Raw genomic sequence first — 27,148 nt, 5'->3', positions numbered from 1 at the left:
GAGATGTTAGGTAGGGCATACGAGTGCTAATTTTTTCCATCTTTTATATCAGGAATTGTTCAACACTGTCCAAAAATTTTTAATGTAGTCAAAAGTAATTTTTACTTATGCTAAAAATGAGTTCAGCAAAAGTGATTTTCAAAAAAGAAGTCCAAGAATAATTCAACACATATTTACAAAGAGCCTATTCACCATGGTCTGAACTGCATGACTGATGGCTTTATAAATTGATAATGCAGGAGACACTGTGACAAAGTGGGTGTGGTGTAAACACTGCAGATGACTCTTGCCCTCTGCTCAGTTTTAGTCATACATTTTGATCATCATAGGAGAAAAGTGGAAAAATCCCCTTGTAACTTGATTTTTCATTTTATTGAAAATGACCTTGTGAGGATATCATATTATTCATATTGGGAAGAAAAGGCTTCTTTTCCATGTCAAAGGAGCTTAGAAAGCATGAAATTTTGTCTATGCTTTAAAGGTCTGCTTTTGTTTGGTTCATGCAAGAGCTGCACAGCTGTTTCAACTGAACCTGGATATGGAGTTTGCTGGAAAAATTCCACTTGCTAAATCAAAACAGGGTGATATTATTTCTCTGCAATTATATAACAATTGGAGATACAGAGATTTCTGTCAGCTTCAGGAGAACTGGCTCTGATGCACTAAAACCCACGAGCCAGTTCTGCAGGGTTTTGGCGTGATGTTAACCTACAAAGACATTTGTCCTACATCTTGCCTCCCACCCTGGATCTCATCCCAGCCTTTGGATTCAAGCTACCAAAATGTTCATTATCTTAAGGGAGATATAGTAAGTACAATGAAAAATATGTCCTACTGATGTCTTAAATTTTATTCTAATGTCTCTTGAGATAAAGAAAATCTTTCTGTGCCGAATTTTATATATACTCTTCCAGAAACACTGTGGTATGGTATAAATTATCAGATAAATTTGATTAGTTCATTTGCAAAAGACAAGTAGATCCAGATTGGTTTTGTTTTGTTTTTTTTACCAATTATGACTTTTCCAATAAGATTTTTAGGTAAATGGTTATTCATCCTATGTTTTTACTCTTTTATTCACAATTATATATTTATTATAAAATCTAAATATACCTTACTTTTTCACAAGATGCACTCGACTGTTCTAACTCTGTATTCTTACAAAAGGATAAAAATTTGTATAAAAATAGGTATATGAAACAACATAAGTCTTCAAATTCAGGAAATACTTAAAAAAAAACAGTACCTTTTGACATTATTTGGAATTCTCATTTATTTTTTAGTAGAATTTTTGAAGTGTATTTACTTTTTTAAATGGAGAATCAAAAAATGAGAGAGAAATTGGACACAAGTCATTTTTTTTTCTCCCTGTGCCATGCTTTTATTTAGGACCTTTCATATTGTGCCTCTCAGAGAGTTTAATTCTGCAGAGCCTCCAAACGTTTATTTAGGAAGAAGTCTAAGCTACTTTGAAAATAATCTTCTGTGTGCATTGGGACTGCATGCCTGATGTGAGATTGTTCCACTGGCCAGTAAGAAATATTTCAAGTCAGAGATGACTGTACCTTCCCCAGCCTTATGTCACTTTTGGGCCCCATCCTATACTCATAGGAAAATCTTAAAGTTTATGGTTGTCTATTTCTGTCACTTGGCAAGTGTGAAGAGTTAGGGTGTGCAGGGAAAGGTGAGGAATAAAGGTTATAATTAAGAAGTTGAAAAATCCAGGAAAATGTCTTGCCAGTGTTTTTATCCTAAAACATTTTTATTTTTCAAATGGACTTAGGTAAGACCTTTGTACTTGGCATTATATGCACCAACCTCTGATTTATTTCAAATTAGAAATACCAGTTAGAAAAATGTACAACCCAAGTTTTCATTTTTAATGATGTGCATATTTGTTAGGAGATGAAATTATATTGTTTTAGATAGCGGTTTTGAGATACCAGTGAGGAAAGTGTCAATTGTTTCAGTTAGATATAGAATAGAGTAGTTGTAACAGGTATAAGATTGAAACTTCTGGTGCTATGTTACCTTCTTCAACTTTCATATCTCCAGCCTTCTTCAATTTCATTTTAGTTTATGCAAGTTCAGGATACAGCTTCCACAGCCTAATTTCCAAATTGCCATCTATATGACTGGTGAACACTAGTGATTGGGTTAAATCCAGCATTACAACAAGCTCAGGGATTACAAATGAAGAAGTGTAGACAATTATGGAAGAACTGGGGAAGATATTTCAAGCATCCCTAACTTGAAAGTACTGAGTATTTGTTGTACTAGTAAGAAGAAGATCCATTATTCTTTACTATTTTAGGGGTTTTAGCATCTAAGTGTGGTTGTGTTTTGTCTTTCCCTAATTGAGGTAACTGCAATATATGTGGATGAATTATTTTTTATAACATTTCTCTTTGAACCAGAGAATATAAGGTAATCAGGCATCCCTGACTCCAGTCTTCTAGGGTATGGCCTGTGAGGATAAAGTCCAAAGGTGCCAGAAGTTTAATAACTCTTAAATAATTAGTATTGAGACATTTTATATATTTGAATGAAAATTTTGAGTATGGAGAACATAAAGGTAATACATCATTTGTTATTACTATCTATATCTATGCAAGATAAAATAAAATAGGTGGATATCCTGTAATTAAGAATGGTATTCTTTTTAATGATGTAGGATTATAGTGTTTTGATAATAAAATCAATATTTTATATATTATAAAAACGTAAATAGCAATAACAGTTGATTTATCAAAATAGGTTTCTTCTATTGATGGCACATAAAAAGGAAATCTTTTAAAATGAAAAAATAGTTCAACACATTATAATTCTTCTGGTGTTCTCTTATTACTGAGACTCAAGAAAGAAAGGTGTATTATCAATTAAAGAATACGTATTCTTTTCCTTTCAGTGCATTTGTAATTATATAAAACTACTGGTTCATTTTTGGCTTCCAAATGTGTAAATTTATCAGTGATAATTATCCTTAACATAATACAGCCTACTTATTATGATCAAAATATGACTCCTAAAGACACCTTTGTAATGAGGGTAGAGTGCGTTAACTCTTTTACAAAGCTGTCTTAAACCTGAAAGACATTAAAGCCAATACAAAGTAAAATTAAGGGCTAGATAATCAGAAAAAAAAAGAGCATTACTAACGTTGCCCAAATAGCAATTGTGAGCATTCCACTGAGGCTGTGTATCAAGTAAGAGCCTGTTCTTTATATCACTTCACTTTCAACAATGGATCTTACTAAATAAAATATGTTCATGATAGTTCCCTATAAAATCCTGCAGAGAATTTTTTCTGCATAACATCAAATATTCTATTACAGAACCATAAATATTATTTTCATGAACCGTATATTTGACCTTGAAAATAAGGTCAGAATTCAAAGTTATTATATTTTAATATCCTGAAAGAATGCCATGAAAATATATAGTCTCTTGTTACTGCCTGATTGTTAAATCTGATAGGGAAGTCATGAAAATAAATGTTGTATTGCATCACCAGAGCTTAAATGAATTTGCACGGGTCTAAAAAGAACCCCTCAGAAGCCAAAATGAAATGCAGTGAATAGCATGAGAGATTCTCTTTGGTTTGCTTCTGATTTTTGTTTTCACAAGAATGGGTGTTTGTGGGGCAATTCCTGGGCATATTTCATATAAGGCACTGCTTGTGTTTGTGTAGAATAGAAATTAATGGAACAATAGAAAGAAAGAATATGGGTCACTGATTTGGTCTCAACTGTGTTAAGAGTCATAAGACTATTAATTGTGTGGTATATGTCTACATGTGTGCATATTACGTAGATTTTTGAAAAAAAAATCTACATGGTTCCAATATGTTTTTTCTTTGATCACACTATTTGTAAAATCTTATCATATATGATACTACTTTATGTTACGTCCCACTTTAAATAAGTGCAACCATATGAGATCTCCGTAGGCTATAAAGAAGATGCAAAGTCCTCTTCTCAAAAATCTTCAGAAAACATAACATCATGGAAGTGGCCATTGTTATATCTTAGGCCTACCTCAAGATTAAAGGATTCTCTAATCCAATCACATGTACATAGATAAAATGCATAACATGTGCAAGTTATATGTAAGTTATGAATCATAATCATGACTAATGATAAAACAAACATCAACTTTAGAAATAAAACATTACTCTTTGGTGAAGATACTGATTTCTTCCCTAATTCCATTCTCATGCTTTCCCCTCAGAGGTACTCATGATTCTGAATTGTTTCCTTATTTACTGCTGTGATTATCAGTTGTCACAATACATATATCCCTAAACAATATTTCGTGCAGTTTTACCTATTTTTAAACCTGATTTTAACATGGCATTATACATGTTATTAAGCAATTTATTTTTGTTCAGCCCACAGTACTTTTGTGAAATCTGTATATGTTGCTGAACAGCTTTTGGTCAATCTTCATCAGTGCTATATAATTATATTCCATTGTATGACTATGCTATGTTATATTTTATACATTATTCTATGATGGGTATTCGGGAGGTTTCCAGGTTTTTGATATTACAAACAATACCACTGTGAATATCTTCATACCTGTCTGTACGGGCACAGGTGTGGAAGTTTTTTCTAAGGTCCATACCTGTTCCATTTTAAAAGATAATGTCAAATTGCTTTCACTGTGTGCACATAGCATTTTTCCCCTCACCAGAAATGCTTACCAGGTCTTACAGCTTTATATCTTAGCCAATGTTTGGTATCGCATGCATGGGTAATAATACTAGATCCATTAAAAGTGCAATGCAACAATACAGAAAGTTGATTTATAGGGTTTCATATTCTACAATGTAACTCACATTTAAGAAACTATCACTTGAAAAGGCTATAGAATATTCCTCACAATTCAAAATACTTGCCTGTGTAAGACTAGATTTTCTTCATAAGCATATAACAACAAATTAAATACAGAAGTAGACATAAAAATCCAGCTACCTATTAAGTCAGACATTAAAAAGATTTGCAAAATGTAAAATAATGCTATTCTTCTCATAGAATTTTGTTTTGAAATATATAGTTTTTTCATGAAATCTTTTTTTATGTTAAAGGGTAGTAGACTTATTTTTTGAAAGACAGTGAAATATATTTTTATTTCTGTTCACAATCTCTGTACATTATGTATATTTTAATTAATAAACTATTTCAGAACACTGTTTATAGAAAAAACTGTTTTCTAATAAATTAATATATATTTAAATTTTTTACAGTATTAATTTATAATAAAATATCAATAGATATAACCCATGAAAACAAAAGCTATTTTGCATCCTCAATAATTTTTTGTTTTCCTTTGTTTTTTGTCAGCTTTATTAAGATATAATTTACAAAACTAAAATTTATCAATTTTAGCCATATAATTCAGTGATTTTGTCAAATGTGTACTGTTGTGTAACTATCACCACAATCATAACACAGAACATTTCCATCACTCCCAGAAGTTCCTTAATCTCCTCTGTAACAGGATAGATAGTTTTGCCTTTTCTAGGATTCCATATCTTTTGCACTCTTTGCATCTGGTCTCCTTTCACTTAGAATGTTTTTGGAAATTCATCCATGTCGTTGCATCTATTTGTAGTTTGTTCTTTTTCTTGCTGAGTAATGTACTATTGTTTAGCTCTAACATAACCTGATTACACATATATCAGACGATGAACATTTCAGTTCTTTCTAGTTTTTTGGCTCTTAAGACTATAGTTTCTAGAAGTATTCATGTGCACATCTTTGTGTGAATATATATCTTCCTTTTGGGTAAAAAACCTAACAGTGGAGTTTCTGGGACATATGGTAAATGAAATCATAACATTATAAGAAATTCCCAAAATGTTTTCCAGAGTGATTTACCATTTTGCATTCTAACTAGCAATGGATGAGCTTCAGTTCAAAACATCTTTCTCCAACACTTGGTTTTGTCAGTCTTTTTCATTTTAGTCATTCTAGTGTATATTTAATAGCATTTTTAATTTCAAATTTACATTTTCCTGACGACTAATTATGTTGAGTATCTTTTCATGTGTTTATTTGCCATTTCTCTTTGTGGTCTGGTGAAATAGCGCTATAAATCAAAGTTTTTATTGGACATTCTTGAGTTTTAAGGGTTATTTATATATTTTGGATGTAAGTCCTTCACTGGATATATGGTTTGTAAATACTTTCTCCCAGTCTATTCCATTTTTTTAACAGTATCTTTAGAAGGACACAAGTTTTAAATTTTGATGAAGCCTAAGTTACTTTTTGTGTTCTACTCAGGAAATCTTTGCTCACTCAAAGCCACTTAGACTTTCTTCAGTGTTCTCTTCCAGAAGTTGTGTTGTTTTCCCTGTTACGTTTAGGTCCTTGACACATTTAGCGTTAACTTTTAAACACTATGTGTGATAAGGCTGAGAATTTATGTTTCTGCATTATTCAGTTATTCCACCACGGCTTTTTGAAAAGACTGTTCTTCCCCATTGAACTGCCTCAGCACCTTTTGTTGAAAATCAATCGGTCATATATGTGTGTGTCTATTTATGGATTCTTTATTCGGTTCCATTGATCTACATGTTTTCTTGACATCAAACTATATTGTCTTGATTATTATAGTTTTCAGTATAAGCTTTAAAATCACAGAGTATAAATTTTCCAACTTTGTTGCTGTTTTTCACACTTGGTCTGTTTTAGATCCACTGCATTTACATGTAAAATCTTAGTTTGTGAGTTCCTACAAAAAAGTTATTTAAATTGGAATTTACTTAATCTATAATTAATTTTGGGAACAACTATCATTTTAACAATATTGAGTCTTAGATCCATGTTTGTTATTATTGCTATATTTATTTGTGGTTTTTAAGATTTCTTTGTATATTTTATTGAACAAGTCAGGCATATATTTTGTTAAATTTACCCCTTTAAATTTTTTCTATTTTAATGACATTTAAATGATACTTAAAATGTTTTAATTTATAATTTTTTGTTGCTGCAATATGGGAATTCGATAGATTTTATACATATATTGAACTTGTATCCTATAAAATTGTTAAGTACATTTTTTTAGATTTTGTAACATTTCATAGACGTAGGATTTTCTATATAGACATTCATGTCATCTGTACACAAAGACAGTTTATGTATCTTTTTCCAATTAAATGTCTTATTCCTTTTTCTTGTATTATTTCCAGTGCCAGGACCTTCAACACAATGTTGAAGAGGTGGTGAGAGTAAACACTCTTGCCTTTTTTCTGATCTTAGGGGAAAGGTTTTAGTTCTTCACCACTGAGGATAATTCTTTCCGTGTTGGTTTTTGCAGATGCCTGGGAAAGAGCCTGCATTAGTATCTCTGTGGTGCTGAGTCACTGGCTGGGAGTGGACCGTGAAAAATCTAGTCTCTGTCTCAATGAGATGATGGATTTCAGAGGCAGAAGCTGGGGCCATCATCAGTCCATCATGATCCCTGCAGTCAGAGATCTGAGAGCTGCAATCTGACCGTCACCTCAGATGGAAAATTTTGGGGAGGTACTTAGCATTCTATGATCTAATTTATATTTAAGAATCAGGACTCTGTGGAGAACAGATTATAGAAAGGCTACTGGGAGGTGAGGACATCATTAGGTTGCTGCAGGTGAGAGATAGTGATAACCTGAATTAATAATAATGGTGGATGTTGTAAGATTCGGGATAATTGTGAAGGTAAGGCTGCAAGGATTTCCTGATGCACTGGATGGAGGATAACAGATAAAGTAGAAGGTCAAAGTTAAATCCCTTTTTTTTTTTTTTTAACTTGAGTTGGAGGACACTGGGGGATAAGTAGGTTTGGGGTCAACAAATCAACAGTTCGGCCTTGTACATGTAAGTTTTAAATGCTTATTAGAGATCTAAGTGGGGCTATTTGAAGGCAATTGCGTACATCGGCGAGAGTACACATCTAAGCCTCGTAGGCCTATCACAAATGAACGAACAATGATAGAGGATGTACAGCATTATGCCCTCCTGAGACCAGGGTAAGCACAGAAATGTCACCTCACAAGTGTGGATTCCAGTTTAACTTACTCTATTTTACTGAATACTAGTTTCATAACATTAATGTGCAGAAAAACTGAATGCAAAAAGTGACATCTAAATAATATGCACAACCCCCAATTTTACAATGACCATTGTGTGAGGAGTTTGGCGAAATGTTTTTAAAATAAAAACAATTTTTTGATTTCCTTTGGCCATGCTCTGGTTTGAAACAGTAATGAAAAGCTATATAATTGTATTAACTATCTCAGGGTGGGATTTAAACTAATTTTAAAAAGTCCAGAAAAATCTGGATATTGCCTTGGCTACATTATCTCTATTTCAGCTGTAAAATGTTTTACTTGCTCAATATTAAATTCAAGAATGCAAGGATCACATGGTATTTAGTTCAAGGGAAGACCCCATGGTATTGTGAAATGTACTCTCCTGCTTCAGAACAGCAGCAAAATGTTTTGTTGTAGCAAGTTCAGAAAAATAAACTCAAAGGGTACTTTAAATTCCCCTTTAAGCATGGCAGGATGGAATCAACAGCTTCACAAATGTAGGAATTGATGTAAATATGGAGATTTAAAGGCCACCATAGCGCAGTTAAAAATTTAAATTAATGTCTAACTCACTTATTTAATGACAAATCACTTAGTAGATTGGGCAAATTTCCATGTGGCAGGTAAGAATACAAGACATTTCTTTCTGAACAGTATGCTAATTATTCTAAAACATTATGCACCACATTGCGTGGGAACACAAAGCAAGACTATTTTCTCCAAAAAAAATTCAAATCCTGTAAGTTAGTGTTAGTCTAAGCCTAAAATATACTGCATTCTCATTTCCTTTGCTTAGTTCTACTTCAAGTTCACGTAGTTGAGTGCTGATGGATAAAATGTAGATGATTCCACCAAAACATTACTTTTATTGCCATGTATGATGAGACCATCATTTTTGTTGAAACACTGGAGTATTTAATGGATGCAGACAGTGGTAAAGCTTCATCACCCTAATATTATTTTAGGAAATCCAATTCATTTTAGGTACTTTCGCATCTGTGATATCATTTTCACCCTTATAATAGACATCTGTGTTAATATTATTCAAGTTGTTAAAACCTATACTCATGTAATGAGAAAACTGAGACCCAAGTAGTTGAAGTAACTTTCTGAGGACATACTTCTATCCAAGAGTTGAATCAGTGTCAAAGCCAGAACTTACTGTTTCAAGTATGGCTCTGATTCCACTACACCACTTCCAACACTTCTATAGGGAAAATTTTCCATATTGTTATTAAGGTATAATTTTTATACAGTACATTTTTTTTAGTGTACGGTTCTGTTAAGTTTTGACAAACTAATGCATTCAAGTACCCAGCACTATAATCCACATGTAGAATAGTTTCATCATGTCTCCAAATTTCCCTCTGCCCTTTGTATACAATCCTGCTTTCCATTCCCAGTCCATGGCAACTGCTGATCTGTCTTCTGTCCTTACAGTTTTACCTTTTCTAGAATGTTGTATACACTAACCATATAGTATACAGCCTTTTGAAGCTGGCTTCTTTCACTTAACACGGCAGATCTGATATTCACCCATGTTACTGGTATAACATTAGTGCATTCTGTGTTAGTGCTGAGAAGTATTTCATCACTGAGTGTTTATCCATTCCTAAATTGAGGTACGACACTAGGAACATTCACATAATGTTTTGTGTAAAGAAATTTTTCTTCTCACTTGGGTAAAGATCTAGGAATGGAATTTCTGGATCAGATGATAAGTGTAGGTTTAACCTCATAAAAGACTGAGAAACTGTTATTCAAAGTAACTATACCACTTTATCTTCCCATCAATGACGTATGTGAGTTCTAATTACTCTGCATCGTCACTAGCACTTGGTACGGTCACTTTATTTTTAAAGACATTCTAAAAGGTGTGTGGTAGTGTCTCTTGAATTTAATTAGTTACAATAAAATTTTAATTGGCTTCCTGAAAGAGGCTGTGGGTAGTCCATATATGGAATTCTTACACTGAAATCTTTCATTTTAGTTTTGGAAAGTTTGGTTAAATGCCATGTTAATCAGTGATCGAAATACTGGGATTAAGTTTGTATTCCATCTTCTTCCCTGTTTCTATGGGTGTGTCATACATAAAATGGTTACCACACTGAAGAAGAGGAGAAAAAGGGTGGGACTTTCATAATGAACAACTTATATAACTGGATTTTGAATATTCGGGAAGTTGTCAAAGGGACTGTAGATTTTCTTTATATACATGACACGTATAAATATAACTTACTCAAATAAGAATAGTTTTCCCTGACAATGAGGGAACATACTTAGGGAACAGATCTTAGAAAAGACTTCATAGGTAGACACATAAAAGAACAAACACCCACTAAAAGTTTCTCTTTTTATGAACTTTAAAAAGAAGATTTTTCTTTACATTAAAATCTACTAAGTTCTACTATTTGGGAATGGATTACCAAAATTTATGGTTGTATTAAAGGCTTGCAAATCTTGAGAGACATCTTAATGAAAGCATAGCTCATTATAATCCCCCAGAAGAGAATACAAAGAGAAAAACACTTTTAAAATTATCTTATAAAGAATTTCATTAGGATCCATGGGGAAAAGTTTATAGAAAATGCAGTACAAATGCTATTAGCCACCTATTGAATTTTTAGTCTTGCATTTGTTTTGTAGTGAATACACACCAATAATGTAAGCATAACCCAAATCACTGTGCTTAAAGTAAGTCTTATACATATAAAGCATAAGTGTATGTAAATTATACTCGGGTTGACCATTTTTTGAAATATTTATGTATGAAGTGGCGTACAAAGGTACCAGAACAAAACAGGTAAAGAGGTGGAAAGTCAGATTTTAAACAAATGCTTATTTTAAATTTAGTAAGAGAATTAATACAAAAATGATTTTACCAAAATTTAGTAAAATATGACCGCCCACTCTCATAACAAAAACTGTATAGGTGATTTAAGACAATGTGTCACTCCTTTTGTTTCTAGAAAGTGCCAGGGTATGTATCTATGGGTAGGTTTGCTTTTAGTTGATTGCTTGAATCAGTGTTTAAAATTTTTCTTAAAAGAGTTATTATACGGGTGCACTCATAACTTTTATACTCAGTTCTATTCCAGTTAGTGCAATTGTGAAGGGGATAGCAGAGGGGAGGTGGTTTATCCTCCTGTAACAGAAGGGCTTGTACTAGAAGGCAGGTAATTTGACTTGCGTTTGTAGTTAAGAGTTTTGCTAAATTGTGTGAATCATCTAAGAATGGACTACATCTGTGTTTCTCTGATATCAGTTATTCACATATCATCTTCAAGATTTTCGTCATATCTATGTGCCATTTTTGCTATTACTTAATATTATTTTGTCAACAGTTTCGAAAACTTATATTCTAACTTTATCCTCATCCCAAATAGTAGTAGCTATGAAATCATGAAATTTGACTCATATTTTTTTCTAATTCGGATTAAAATAAACACATTTTGCTTATATAAAATGTGTTTGCCTATGAACAAACTAATCTCCCATATCACTAGTAATACAGCACGAAATTTGGTTCAACACTAGTATCTTTCCAAATTACGTTAAAACCTAATTGATATTATAAGATATTTAAGATTTAACTATGTAGTCTGTTATTTCAAGGAGTAAGTTATTTTTATGTGTTCAAAATAAGAGTCATAATAGAAAATAAAGTTTATATGTTTTTTATGTTCACATGAAATTACATGTGTGCAATAAAACTTTTTATTACACACGTTTTTTTACAACCTGAAAAGATGCTTAGGTGAGTGAAGAACAATTTTCCCAAATAAAGAATGGTTTTATAGGGTAACATTATATTGGTATTTCAATTTATTAAGATAAAACTTATCTTTGACACATTCTTGGAGAACGAGGGAATCCCAATTTTGATGAATTTTATTAATTAAAGATTCTCCATATTTTATGTATATTCAAAATCATTATTATGAGTACTCAAACTATTAATGTAACATACAGATTTCTAAATATGATCGTGAGCATTTTTACTTAACACCTAGTTTTAATTACTTTTATTTAGAATGCAATATTCTTTTGTAAAGCTTGTATTTTAATGAGAACTTCAAACTCTGTGAAATCTTAGGTAATCATTTTTTTTCCAAATCGCCACATAAAAGCTAGAACTGTCAAGGGGAGAAAAGATCATGAAAAACGTTCAGACATCCCCGGGAAGACCTGATTTTAATGCCTTAATAAATAATTGAGTATAACATAGTAGCCTTCAAATTTTACTTAGCACCACACTTCTAGTGCCACAGCTCCATCTGACTCTATAAAAATGCTGTCGATAGCTCTGTTTACTAGAATTTATTGCTACCACGATGGAAAGCCACAATGCTATGAAATGAGAAATGCAGCAATATGCAACCTCAAGCCCAATAACGTGGCTATATTTTGAAATCATTAAAATGAAGATGAGGTTACAAGCTAACGACTGATTTTGTGATTGCTATTAAGATATCGAGTAGTTCTTAAAATATACATCTGGTGAGTGTGTGTAAATAACTTGCATATTAGTGTCTTTTAAAACTGCTCTGATGGGAAGGGTGTTTTCTTCACCTGGTGATTTCCCAGTTATTTTTAAAATATTCTCTGATTCATCAAGTGATCAGATAAATTTCTGGTTTTCACTATTATGATTATAAATATATAGCCTTCTACATTTTTTTCACTAATTTTCAGGTGTTACTTATACGAGACATTTTAAATGTTTTGAACTGAGTAATGTTCCCTTTATAACTTTTGGCATATATCATGCATCTGCTTCAGGTTATTGTGGGGCATTTCGTATCACTGAAATTTATGGTTCGAGGCAAACTTCTTTAATGGTGTATATTCAGCTGCACATGGTTAATATGTATATAATCTCTTTGATAGCTAAAATTCTTGATTTGTATTAACTGATTCTATCAAGATGTGAATTAAAACGTCTTTGTATCTACGAACATGTTCATTATCCATAGGACAAAGTACAGGCTTTATCTGGTTTACAGAAATACAAATCCATTGAATCATATTAAAATCTAAAATCTCAGAAGGGAATTTATTTTTTAGGATATATATTTCACACACTTCACACTTGATAGCCACCCCCTGTCTATTTAAAAAGGTTGAGACTTTATCCACCTCTGCTTCCTGCCTTTACTTAGTGCACATTAGTGGCACTAAATGGGCAAAGAGTGCCCTTCACAGACCACTTAGCTCACCTCCATTGCTCTCTGCCCATTGATCCATATAAGTTATATTTTTACAAAATGTTACGGAGAGGTGTATTATTTGATTTTCCTTACACTAGTTAGAATTGATGATATCATTCTGGGGACATCCTGACATTTTATTTCTCTTTTCACTCTAAATTGTCTCCACCACACCCACGGCTTCAACTACTATCTATATTAACCAAGGGCTTTCAAAAATAAAATGTTCTTTTCTGACAGTGCTTAAGCTACAGACTCTCTATTCTGCACTTCTCCTTTGGAGCAACTTAAACTTAGTATTTTTCTAAACCCACCACCTTCTCTCCTCAGCCTAATCTATTGCTGCTCCCCTGTTCTCTTTCTGAATTAATGGTATCCCGCTGCCCTTGAATCCTTTCTCTTTCCTGCACTAATGCAAAAGTCTTCCATTGGCTCCTCTGGTTTGTTTTGCATTCTTCAATTCCTTTACCTATACTACAATTGGAATGTGATCAATCTAAAACACAAATCTTAACCCACCGCTTACTACTTTAGGAAAATCACGACATTTTCAAACATCTATGGATTAAGTCCAACCTGGGCAATACTGGACACTCCCTTTCCCTGTTTCTCTTACCAGCTCTCTCTGCTTCTGGCTAGGCTCAGTCATTGGGAGACACTGGTTGGGGGGCGGGGGGGGGGGTAGGGGCAAGACTTGGAGGCACGTTGGAAGAAGAGGAGAAGTCAGGAGAGAAATACCTCTTCGTCTTTAAAATGACTGCAACTCCTTTGTGGTGTCAGCTGCCAATGTGATAGCCCTGACTTTGCTGTGGCAGGGGTCCCTCCTCTCTTTATTGGACCTCCAGCCCTAGGATAGTAATGATTTCTTTCAATGGCTAATCTCTGGACTACATCCCATTTGTTTTCTGTCCTCTCCTCTCCTCAATCACCTTTTGAATTAATTTGTTATCCCTCAATTTAACTAACTGGAATGAACGCCCTTTCACGGACTGAAACCTGCTTGATAAAATCTTTGGGCATCTCTCAAACTTATCTCAGTGGTTAAAAAGGATATGGAGTTTTGCGAGCCAGATGTTCCTCATCTTTATAATCATTAGTGATCTTGGACAGAAGAGACTCTCGGAGTCTATTTTTCCTCATGTCAGTGTCTGGGAATTGTAATATCTGCCTCACAGGTTGGTGTGAGGATTAAAATAGAATTAGATAATTTGAGAATATGCTTTCATCACAGTACCTGGCACCTGGTAAACACTCACTACCTGTCAGCTGTTGGTTCATGAGGGCAAAAATGGAATCAGTGATATTTAGCACTGAAGTCCTAGTGCCTAGCTGCATATACCTAATAAATACTCAATAAATTTGTTCAATGAATCATCAACCTCTATATTTAAAAGATGCCCCTGTCCCTCCATCCTCAATGACTTTGTCTGAGGCCATCGTGTTCTCCTACCTGAATGACTGCAATGACTTCTCTACTGCTTTTCCCGCTTCCCATCTTTGAGTCCCCTCCCATCAATTAGAATAATCTTTCAAGTTAACAGATACCATCTATATATTTTAAACATTTTCCTAGCGCCTTCAAGATGAAGTGTGAACTTCTCAGCATGACTTATGTCCATTTTTTCTTCTGAATTCTTATCATAATGCTAGGCTCACATTTTTTTCCACCTTCTCCCTTGCTTTATGCTTTACGTGCAATTTCTCCTGTGAACTGTACATCCTTTTGCTATTATTTTATTTGTACTTGCTAATTGTTCTCCCAGGGACACTCTTCTTAGTTTGCAAGTAATCCTAACTTTGCTTTTACTCAATAACTCAGCTCAGTATATGACTTTCTACAGACTTTCCTTGAATCCCCTCCATGTGCCCCCAATGCTGTCATTTCCTGATTACATGCAAATCTCCCCCAGTTGATGGTATGCCCCTTTTATCTAGGTGTTTAGTATATTGGCTGGCATATAGCTGTCACGTGATAAATGTTTGCTTAATAAGGAATCAAGAAAGGGCTGAGACTGGGCTCTTACATAATGCCAAAAGATGCCTCTTTTCTAAGTAAATCAGTCTGTTAATCCACCTCTCTGAAATGGGTTATTCAACCAAATCTTCTCCCTTACTTAAATAATCATATGGAATCTTTCGCTGAAATTCAGATAAACTGTTTTTACCACAGTTCTTTGATATATTAATCTAGAAACCCTGGCAAAAAATGGTAATAAACCTCTTCTTGTTACTTGTTCCTAGTGAATACATTCTTTGGTCTTCATGAATTTTACTGCATTCATAGTGCTCACAAACTATCGTTTTACTAATTCACTTTAAAATCTTAGTTTCAATTATACAAGATGAGTAAGTCTTAAGGAACTGCTGTACAACACTCTGTGTATAGTTAATAATACTGTATTGTGCACTTAAAAATTTTTAAGAGGGTAGATCTCTCAAGTGTTTTTACCACAATAAAAAATAAAATTAAAAAAATACAAAATTAGCACCAAATTTCATTAGCTTTTTTTCACCCCATCTTCTTATTCCTTCTGTAATTTAAATTTTCTCAATATCTTTGAGAAAGTTTGTGATTTCTTAAGAGTAACTGACATCTCCTCATCTGTGTCTTACCACAATGCCTTGGAGTAAATTTGCCTTGGCAGTGAAAGTTAAACTCGTTTATAGCAGGGAAGTGGTCTTGCAAAATTTCTTTGCTTTTTTGGCTTTCAGTTATTTTTAATCAATGTTGATTTACACTTTAGTCCAAAGTTCAAGTCCTTCACAGAGAAGATTGATTCTAATCCTTGTGTTGTAGAAATGATGCATCCTGACTTCTTTCCCTGCCTGTGATACACACACACACACACACACACACACACTCTTGACTCATTTAACCTTAATATTGGAGAAGAGTAGTGGAAGACAACTTCTCAAATATTTTTCCTCATTAATGGCAATTCTAAAAATTATCAGAGGAGCAGAGTGCCAGTTTTTCCTTTGATTTTCCTTCAGTTTCAAGGCACTTATGAAAAGACCTAACAGACTGCTGAGCTAAGAAGTACTCACTGATCACGAATTTCAGTGCAAGATCTTGATGACCTAAAATATGTAAGATATTTTTTACACCTATGTAGAAGAAATGAATTTTGCTTCTAGATATCACATGTGTGTGAATTGAATAGCTGCGAAAAATCTCATATCTTTCCTAGAGTGATTACATGCCTTAAAGAATGAAGATGTGAAGGAATTACAGGAAAATAAATATAAACAATACTATCGTCCTATATACTCTGGGAACTGCAAAATTTTGGGCATTCCGTAAATATTGTCGACTGACTAGAGAGTGAATTTCTATCAGTGCCTGGCAACGTAGTCCAGCTCGTTTGATTTACCAAACTATATAAAAAGATTACATTTAAATCTTTTTTATTATACATAATGCTTTGTTTTTTGTAAGCACCTCAAAGTTTTGCCATAAATAAATTTTTGGCTATAAATTTTTTCCAGTGAAAAATAACCAGCTCTATTTAATTTTCACTAGAGATAAATAATACCACAAAGCTAATTAAAATAAAATTGAATCAAAAAGGTTTTTAATGAATTAAAACTTAGCATAAAAGTGAATGATTCTCTGTTTGTTTTTTTATATGTTTTTTTGCACATGAAAAACCTGTATGTGCTTCAATTTCAGTAATCAATGGAATCAATATGTTTGTTTTATTGTCATATGTGTACCTCATGGTTGTGTCATATTTAAGTTGGCAACTTTATTCTATGTTATTAAGGCAGTGTTACAGTTAAAAAGTAACTATCTGAGACTCATGGATCAATACTTTAAGTTGCCTTTGAATTGCATAGTGTCTCTAGAATGTGGGGATCATTAGAGAATCACCGATCTCTTTATATGAGTAATAGACAATGGAAGGCATAAATTTTAAATTATATAAATACTAAATATTTAGATAATTATTGCTCATTCATAAAATTCATTTTGTGTCTTCTAACAATCCTCATACTAGGACATGTATAATAATTATTAAGATTTTAATTTTTAATATTCAGATAAATTACAATAAGTCTATACCTTATTTGTTAATTTTCCTGATTAAGAAATGTTTATTCAATGTAGAAAATATGGATTACTGAAAAAGTATTTAAAAAATGAAATCACCAGTAATCCCACTCTTTAAAACTGATTTACAGGTTTAAAATATGTGTTTACTTATACATATATACACATGCACGCAGATATTATTTATATTGTAAAACTTTTTTAGGGACTTGACGTTTGAAGGTTTATATAGTTATTATTTAGATATGTCTGATTAATTTTACCAATAATTTATTGAGTAACAATTAGGTACCTTGACATTAAGTAGCTCCAAAGGATGTCAAAAGTCGTAACTTAAAAAGGTTTCCAAAGTCTAATGTTTTTCTTAATGCTCTGGGGATAAGTACAGTTAAATAGTGTTTCTCTGAAAAACTTCCCAGAGGTGTTAATATGCTACTACACATTGCGGATTTCCAAAGGAGACACAATGCAGTGTTTCCAAACTTATTTTATCATGGAAGCCTGCTCTTGTTCTCCAGGATCATCTGATGTAGGCTTCTGGCCAGTTCTTCAAAGAGAGGTTAGATCCTGAGAGTAAATTGTTTAAATAATTGATTTAAGTGTTAGTGTGTTGTTCAGGCATTCTGAAATATAGTTTATCTTTCCTGGATAGACCAATATTTCGACTTGTGGTTGTAGATTTGGCTTTGGTTTAATTTTAGTCACATCTTCTTTTTTTTTTTTTTCTGCGGTATGCGGGCCTCTCACTGTTGTGGCCTCTCCCGTTGCGGAGCACAGGCTCCGGACGCGCAGGCTCAGCGCCCATGGCTCACGGGCCCAGCTGCTCCGCGGCATGTGGGATCTTCCCGGACCGGGTCACGAACCCGTGTCCCCTGCATCGGCAGGCGGACTCTCAACCACTGTGCCACCAGGGAAGCCCAGAATTTTAGTCACACCTTAACCACTAGTATTAACCCAGTATTGCTCCTGATATGTATTATGAAAAAAAATAAATGTATGTTGATTATGTAAATATATAATAATAGTTATGATTATGAAGAGAATAATAATAATTATGGTGATAAGTAGTAGTAGGAGGAGGTTATCCTTCATTTAATTCACAAATACTACAGTAGGAATCATATATAATGTTATTTAATCTTCTAAATCACTACCCCCTTGGCATAGGTATATTTTCCCAACATACATATACAAAAACCAAGCAGCAATATGCTTAAGTGGCTCCAAGTCACATGGACAGTAGCAAGGTTTCATACATATAATACGGCTGATTCTATAATTTCTGAGTATTTTTAGCTGCTATTTAATCATTATTCAATATATGAATAAATAGAAGGAACGTATATAGAGAGGTTCCCCAGCTATCCAAAAGTAGAGAGTTCCTATGAAACCTTTTTCCTATTAGTTACTATTATTGACTAGTAGATACGTAAAGTTATTCATCTATTATTTAATCATTATTTATCATTTATTACAATCTTAGTCCTTACTGTGCCCTAGGGACAATGTCCTTTAATTTTAAACACATGTACAATAATTAACTGTAATTTCCATAAATACTTTAATTTCTACTGCTATTATTTATGCTAAAGGCACTACAGCAATATAAAAAAATGTACTTCTAGAGAGACCCTATTCACTGGAAATAAATAGGAGAAGGGCACAGCACCATATACTTGAAATGAGAAAAGGCTTTATATTCAGTAAAAAAAAAAAAAAAAAAAAAAAAAAAAAATCTCTAAAGAGGGTTGGAACTAATAAATAGCTGCGGAACATTTGGTCAACATCAAAAAGCATAAAGGAGAAAATTACATGCTGGGATCCAGGGTCAGTCAATAATAGTTCAAATTCCAAGCCAACTATTTACTTGCTCTGTAATTTTGGCAAGGTTTTTGGTCTTTCTGGGCCGAAGATGAAAATTAAATGAGTTAACACAGGTAAAATGCTTAGAAGACTACCTGGTAAACAGTAAAATTCTATTTTAGTTACGAGGATCCAAAGATCATTACTTTCCTTCTAAAATGTATTTTAATTCTTGCCCTTCCTCCCTCCCTTTTCTCTAACTTCTTTCCTTTTTGGTCTCTCTCTCCTCACCTTTTATCTATAATGATATTTTGTAGTTTGCTTTTTTCAGACTCCTTATATAAAGTTTACATACATTCTTTAAAAAATCCTCTTGCGAATAAATAATTTTACATGATTTTAATTTTTAGTAAATGAGTAATATTTTAATTATAGATTAAATATAACTTAATTTATTAACTTAATTAACTTAAGTTATTCAGTTCCCCTCCTCCTCATTCCATTGTTGGACATTAGCTTTTCCTCTTAATTTTTAATTACTTTAAACAATGCTGCAGTAAGTACCTCTGTACATGAATCATCAATACTTCTGTAGCATAATTCTGATGTGGAACTACCATTTCAAATATAGTTTGAAATTTGAGGCTTTCAATGTAAAATACCAAATTGTCTTCCTGGAATGTTACTGATTTGTACATCCACTGACAGTGTATGTGCGTCCTACTGCTAGTCGAATATTGTGACATTGGAGAGAAACTGAATATATAATCAGACAATGGCCAGACCATACATAAAAATAGAATTCTGACCCACAACCTGCAGGAATCATCCTAGGAAGCCAAGCTACTATCTGTAAGTCAGACATGTTAGAAAGTCAGACCTCTATCTCTGAAAGCCAGTCTAGGAAGCCAAACAACAGCCCTGTAACAACTGGCCCTGAATGACCGGGACTTGAAGAATAACCGACAACTTTTCTAACTTTTGTCCCTGCTTCGAACTTAGAACCAACCAGAGAAAGCCAAATATCCACCCATAGCCTATCACGTAGGAAGACCCACTTCTAGTTAGCCTGCCCACAATTTCCCCATGCTAATAACCTCCAACGGGGCATACCTGAAGTCTTCTCTTTTGTCTACTGTAAAGCTTTCCCACTCTTCTGCCTGCCTTTGAGGCTCTGTCAAATGAAAGTGGCAGTGGCTGGATCCCTTCCTCCCTCCCTCCTTCCCCTTTTCTTTTCTTTGTGCCTCCTTCCCTCCCTCCCTTCTTTCCTTCCTTCTTCCTTTTCAGTGAATTCCAAAGTATACCTAACCAACCAGATTGAAGGACCACTGCCCTGCGGGTCTGAGTAGTATAGGGGAGACAAAACAAAGTCACAGTTCTACTCCAGTTATAGATCCAAAGTGCCTCCTTAACCGACATTCTATCAGTTTGTGTTGCCCATACTGAAAACCATTTGGCTAGGGCAATAAAAAAGCTAAAGTACATATAAAGCCGTATTTCTCAATACCTCTCTGTTGCCTAATAGCTTAACACCATGATTTTTTTTTTTTTTTTGTAGATTTAGGGGTTTCTCTGGATTAATATTTTATTAACCAGTTTCACCTGTGCTTCTGTGATTACAAAAGTCATATATTTTCTCTGTAAAATGCCCATAGTTTACCGAAAAGCATTAAAAAAAAAACTTGTAATTCTATCATTCAGAGATAACAGCTGGTAACACTTTGTTTTATAGCCTTTCGGACTTTTTCTATGCACATACATACATATATGTATATTACAAAAATTGAATAATACGGTAATAATGCTATTTTCACTTGATCATCTTTCTATATCAAAACTATCATCTTCATGAATGGTCCCAATGAATCCTATTTTATGGACATGGCCCAGTATCATTAATGTGGACCCATCAAGTGATGGTGGCTGACTCCCTTGTTACAGAAAGCTCTGAATAAGTAAACTTTGCTGTTCTAATTTGTGCGATCTTTGTTTATTTCCACACTCGGTATAATTACTTTCATTTTTACTCACTAAACAAAACAATGGTATTTATTTGATTAAACTGATATTTTTCATTTAAGAGTGAATGAGTATTTTTCATGCCATTATACCCTTTTATATTGATTTAACGTTTTCTTATTAATTTTTATTTCAACTGCATTAAATTAATACATTATAATTTTAACCTATATTTTGGAACTATTTTTTCACTGATACAAAGGAGACTTGTTTTATTTTGCTTATTCATTTTTAATATGCATTATATTTTTAGTAATATTTTTGGGATTCCTAGGCAGAGAATTCTATCACCTGCAAATAGTTGTGTTTATCATATCCTTTAAGATACATTGGTTTCTTATCTTTATTCTTGTTATATTATTGTCTAGGTCTTCCAGAAAAGTGTTTTAAAAGTTGTGCTAGCAGCATTCTTGTCTCTCGCCTAACAGAAATATCTTCAGAAAGTCACTGATGACTTTTGTGACATTTATCTTCAGTTACTTTGAGATACATGCTGAGAAAGTACCCTTCTAGTCCTAGTTTGTTAAGAGCTATTATCAGAAATTATATGTTTATCAACTATTTTGGTACCTCTGGATAGGACAAATTCATCCTTTGACCTACTGAAGTTGTAAAATATAATAATGGATTTCTTAATTTAAACATCCTTTGGTTCTTAAACCCTATTTGGGCCTTATCTGATGAATGTGGTGCTAAATAAAAGTACACAGCCTTGGAAATTTTATTATGTGCTTATTTTCCTCTAAAATTTAAAAACATGATATACAAGTCCAAGCAGCCCCTTTTAGTATTTCTCTTCCAAATCTAGTGTCCATTTGTCTCTCTTTCAACAGGAGTTATAGAATTTCAAGGAACAGTGGCAACATTTGGACAAAGTTTCACAGAAGTTGTCGATTTGTACTGGCTGTTCAATGAAATGATGGATATTCACAGAAAGAAGGCGGGAGAAGATGGCATGAAATCCTAAAGGGTAATTTAGGGATAAAAAATAGCAAAGGATGTAAGCAAAGACAGAACTCTGTTTTATATGTTCCATGAGCAACGATTAGATCTTTCAAAGAGGTCTAATGTAAGAGAAATTTATGAGAGATATAATTGGAAGAACAGATGGATATCATACTGAGTATGGTGTTAAATACGGAGGAGTCTGACTTTTATACAGAAAGTGGTTTCTGAGCCAGGGACTGATACACAAAACAATATTTGAGGATTAGAACTCCTGTGGTTGTGATTGGGCTGAACTATAGGAACATCATCTAAAAGGAGGGAGATCAGTAAGAAAGTCACTGCAAATAAGGGTGATTTTTACATCTTTGCTGTATATGGAAAATCTGATTAAAAACTTATCTTTTTCCTCAATAATATAGTTGTTTATAATTAAAATTTGTGCATCTTGGATAGTGGTTTCCTAATTTTACCCTTGAGTTCTTTCAAAACTCTTGGGTAAATGTCAATCGGCCTGTCAATTTATCTACATAAACAGACATTCCTAACAGGAGCCTTTAATTTTTTATCCGAATGTATGATGCCACAGAAATAACATAACAGCTTACTTGCTACAGAGGAAATAGGGGTTGCCAGTGTATTATAAATGAAATTAAAGACATTTCACATGATCATACAGCCAGAATTTTCACTTTATGGTAAACTGAGATTCTTTTGATAATGCTTTTCATGCTAAATATCTAAATATAGGAAAATCAAACATGATTTTAGTTAACAGCTTGTGAATGCTTCTGCTGTACGTATATTAGCACAGTGTGAAGCCATTCCTCAGAGAAGAAAAGGCTTTAGGGTGATTGTCTTATCAGAGACATACTTTTCTTTGTGACTTTTCTCCTAACAGATATAGTTCCTTATTTTGAGAATGAAATGTATTTAATTAAAATTTTCTCTATAGAGCTTGTGTTGAGACTGTAGGCAATGTAGATCAGAATCTCTCCCTTACATTTAAGAATAAACAATCAGAACAGAAGAGAACACTTATGATATACTCAAGGAAAGACTGTGTAAGCCACACATTTTATATCAAGTCAAGTAGTGCTTACCGGATGAAAGCTACAACCAAAGAATTTTGAACATGTAAGAACTCACGGGGTATCGTTCACATGAGTTCTTCTTAGGAAACAACTAGATGATAAACTTCAAGCAAAAAGTTACTGAGGGGAGTCTCAGCAAAAGATCCAGATATATTTTACTGCAAATCTGAAACAAAGGTGCATGTAATGGTAATAGAATATAATGTAGATGTTATATATCCAGCAAGTATAGAAACAGCATAAATAATAATAATGGGAGTTGGCAGATGGAGTCAGGGGAATAAGGTAGTCAGCAGAATAATCTAGCTGATTGCCTCATATGTGATAACTCACAAATCTCATTGTAGAGATATAAGCACATTAACAGTACAAAGGTAAAGATGAAGAAAAATAATATTATTGATTAAATTGGATGTGAAAAGGGGGAAAGGGAGGAAAAAGGCAAAATCAATAATTATTTATAGAATAGGCAAGACATAGATATTGTTTAAAAGGAAAGGGCTCAACTATTATATTAAAACAACCACTAGAACAAAAATACGAAATTTCTTATATATATGAAGACTTATGCAAAACAAAAACTTAAAAGGAAAACATAACATCAAAAAATGTTAGTGATAAGAAGAAAACTGTCAGTAATATTAATAAATGTATGTGTTAAACTTGCCTATTAAAAGAAAAATAATTTTCAAGGTTGATAACAAAGCAAACCAATTCTACGTGGCTTATATACCTAGATCAAAGTGATTCCCAAAGATGGAAAATGGAAAGTTAGAAAAAAGCATCAACTGAAACAACAATAATGGCAATCTATAAAGATGGAATCTTACCCAAAATACTCAAATGGGAAAAATAGTGTAGATACCATCACTTATGCTTTTTCAGCTCTTGTAAGAGGACAAAAATGTGATAGATTCAGAGTGATGTCTCACTCGGGAAGTGCCACAGGAGTTTAATAAAACTTCAGATTGATGTTATAACAGCTGATTCTTCAGGTTATTAAAGATTGAATAGGCCTTTTGGAATGTCTTCCAAAATACATGCATATTGAAGAAAATGTAGAAAATACATTTAAAAAGAAGAATATAAAATCACTCATGGTCACTTTAGCAATAAATAGTATTAATTCTTAAGATATTATTTGTGATAATTTTTAGGTTATTATAAATATAAAATATATATAGAAAACATACAAAACATACATACATCACATGTATGTTTTTTTAAAAAATTAGATAATGTTGAATATACCGTTCTGTATTTTACTTTTCTAATAAGGTAATAAACTGGACATTTTCTATTGCTCTCTAAACTTTATATTTTATAGGTGTACCATACTACCCTATTGTGAAACATTTATTTAAGATGCAATTTTTTACTTTTATAATATTGTTGGAATAAAGAGGCGCTTATATGAATCTGCATCTTTGATTACACCTTTAGAATAAATTACTAGAAATAGGATTTGTATATCAAGGTACGTAGAGATTTTAAAGGCATCTTTTTTTGATGGAAAGACTTTACTAATTTCCACTGTCACACACAGTGTATATGTGCATATCTTATCTACTATTTTTTTTACATTAAGTTTAAGTATTTAAGAAGAGATAATTTCTGGGGTGGACGAAATGGGTGAAGGGGGTCAACTGTAAGGTAATTAGACTTGTGGTGATGATTGCTTTGTAGTGTGTACAGGTGTCAAATTACAATGCTGTACACCTGACACTAACACAATGTTTAAAAAAGAGATAATGTCATTCATTTTGAAATTTTAAATATATTTTACTTCTATTAACTGCATCTTTTCTTTACTAGTGAGAATATTTTTCATAGTATTAATTATAATTGATTTTTATTATTCATGGTAGTTAATTCTACAAAGTTGTTGTGAACACTGACATAGTGAATACTGAACCATTGCTCCCAGCGGGAATACCGAATTAGGTTCATGGAAGCCTGAGTTCCAAACATTTTCATCAACTGATCATTATACAATATTTGTAATGTATGCTTCTCTTTAAAGACACTCTTTAAAATATATATTGTTGGTTCGTTAACACCGTACTCAAAATGGCCAATAGCACTGTAACTCACGACTGAATGAAGCTTATTTAACACATGCATTCTCTCTGTATAAGGCACATCAGGTCTTCCTGTACTTAGGAACACTAGATAGCATTTCAGCACTTGGGAGCCATTTTACATAGTGAAATCACCAACAAAAAGCATAAAAATGTGAAAAATGTGGCACTAAATAGACCACGGAAAGGATACTTGTTTACAGTATGAGAGCTGCAACAAGAAGGTAGAGGTCAGCTTGTTTGACCTCAGCTAGGAATGTGTGCATTCGGTCACTCAAATTTTTCACTGTTCTGCATATTCCATAAAAGACTGCAAAAGTGGGCTTCCCTGGTGGCACAGTGGCTAAGAATCCGCCTGCCAATGCAGGGGACACGGGTTCCAGCCCTGGTCTAGGAAGATCCCACATGCCGTGGAGCAACTAAGCCCACGAGCCACAACTACTGAGCCCGTGTGCTCCAACTACTGAAGCTTGCGTGCCTAGAGCCCGTGCTCCGCAGCAAGAGAAGCCACCGCAATGAGAAGCCTGCGCACCACAACGAAGAGTAGCCCCCACTCGACGCAACTAGAGAAAGCCCATGGACAGCAACGAAGACCCAACGCAGCCAAAATAAATAAAATAAATTTATAAAAAAAAAGACTGCAAAAGTGCCACAAATATTGACTTTACGGTTACAAATAAATTTTAGCAAGTAGGTGAATTCACAAATATGGAATTGACAAGTCATAATTAACCAGTTTTCATAACATTTTTCTTCTTTTCCAAATTATTTATGGGTCTGACCATGTTAAATTGGGAATATTGTCATCCTTCTGTATCTGCAGGGTAATAATTTGAGGACCCCCAAGGAAACCAAAATCCTTGAACGCTCAAACCCCTTACAGTTAGTCGGTCCTCCCTATCCTCAGGTTCAAAATCTAGGTGATGTGGAGGGCAGACTGTATTGACGTCATTCATTTATGTAAGCCCTTTGCCTATTAAGAAAGCTAACCTTTTGTTATATTTATTTTAAAGTTATTGTCCCCTAGTGTTTTCATTGCCTTTTAGTACTTTCTCACAGTGTTTCTTGATACCCAGCCATTATAACTTTCATAGATTATTGTTCTATTCTTTTACCACTTTTTCAATTGCTATTGTGCTTTAAAAGATCCTAACCATCCTAGGAGTAAATAAATGGGCCCTTACATCATCTTCTAATTGGACGGTTTCTTTTTTGTTCGATTTCATAATTGATATGGATTTTGTCATTGTAAGGTATGAGGTGGAAATCTATAATTTTGCTTCTTCTAACATAATTTAACCTATTGTCTCAGTGCCACTAATTCGATAACACTTTTGCCATACGGATTTATGAAGCTACAATATCTTCTGTGCATTTGCTTTCTTTTGCTGCTATAGGAAATTACCACATATTTAGTGGATTAAATTAACACACACTTATTATCTTATGATTCTGTGAGTCAGAAGTCCAATATAGGTCTCATTGGGCTAACACTAAAGTATCTGCGAGGCTGCATTCATTTCTGAGAATAGTCTGTTTTCTTGCCTTTTCCAGCTTCTAGAGGATGCCTGCGTTTCTTGATTCGTGGCCCCTTTCCTCCATCTTCAAAGCAGACAAGGTTGAATCAAATCTTCCTCATGTTGCATTGATCTGACCCTTCCATCACTGATTCTCTTTCTCCCCAGAGCCAGGAAAGCATCTGTGCTTTTAAGGACTCCTGTGTTTAGATTGAGTCCACCTGAATAATCCAGGATAATTTCCCCATCTCAAGCTTCATAATCTTAATTACACTTGCTAAATCTCTTCTGCAACATAAGGTAACATGTTCATCCATCCTAGGAAGAAGTACACAGACATTTTTGGGA

The 27,148-nt window shown here is 33.5% G+C and overlaps 1 long non-coding RNA gene across 1 annotated transcript; it reads left to right on the top strand.

The window, feature by feature from the left end:
- The first annotated feature begins 697 nt into the window (after window positions 1–697).
- On the top strand, window positions 698–27,148 carry LOC137228635 (uncharacterized). Its single transcript, XR_010945323.1, has 3 exons — window positions 698–808; window positions 7,324–7,529; window positions 27,123–27,148. It is a non-coding gene; the product is annotated as an uncharacterized lncRNA (long non-coding RNA).

This window comes from Pseudorca crassidens, chromosome 8 (genome assembly GCF_039906515.1).
Source record: "Pseudorca crassidens isolate mPseCra1 chromosome 8, mPseCra1.hap1, whole genome shotgun sequence".
In the NCBI taxonomy this organism is placed as follows: Eukaryota; Metazoa; Chordata; class Mammalia; order Artiodactyla; family Delphinidae; genus Pseudorca; species Pseudorca crassidens.
This window is presented reverse-complemented; position numbering and strand designations above follow the sequence as displayed.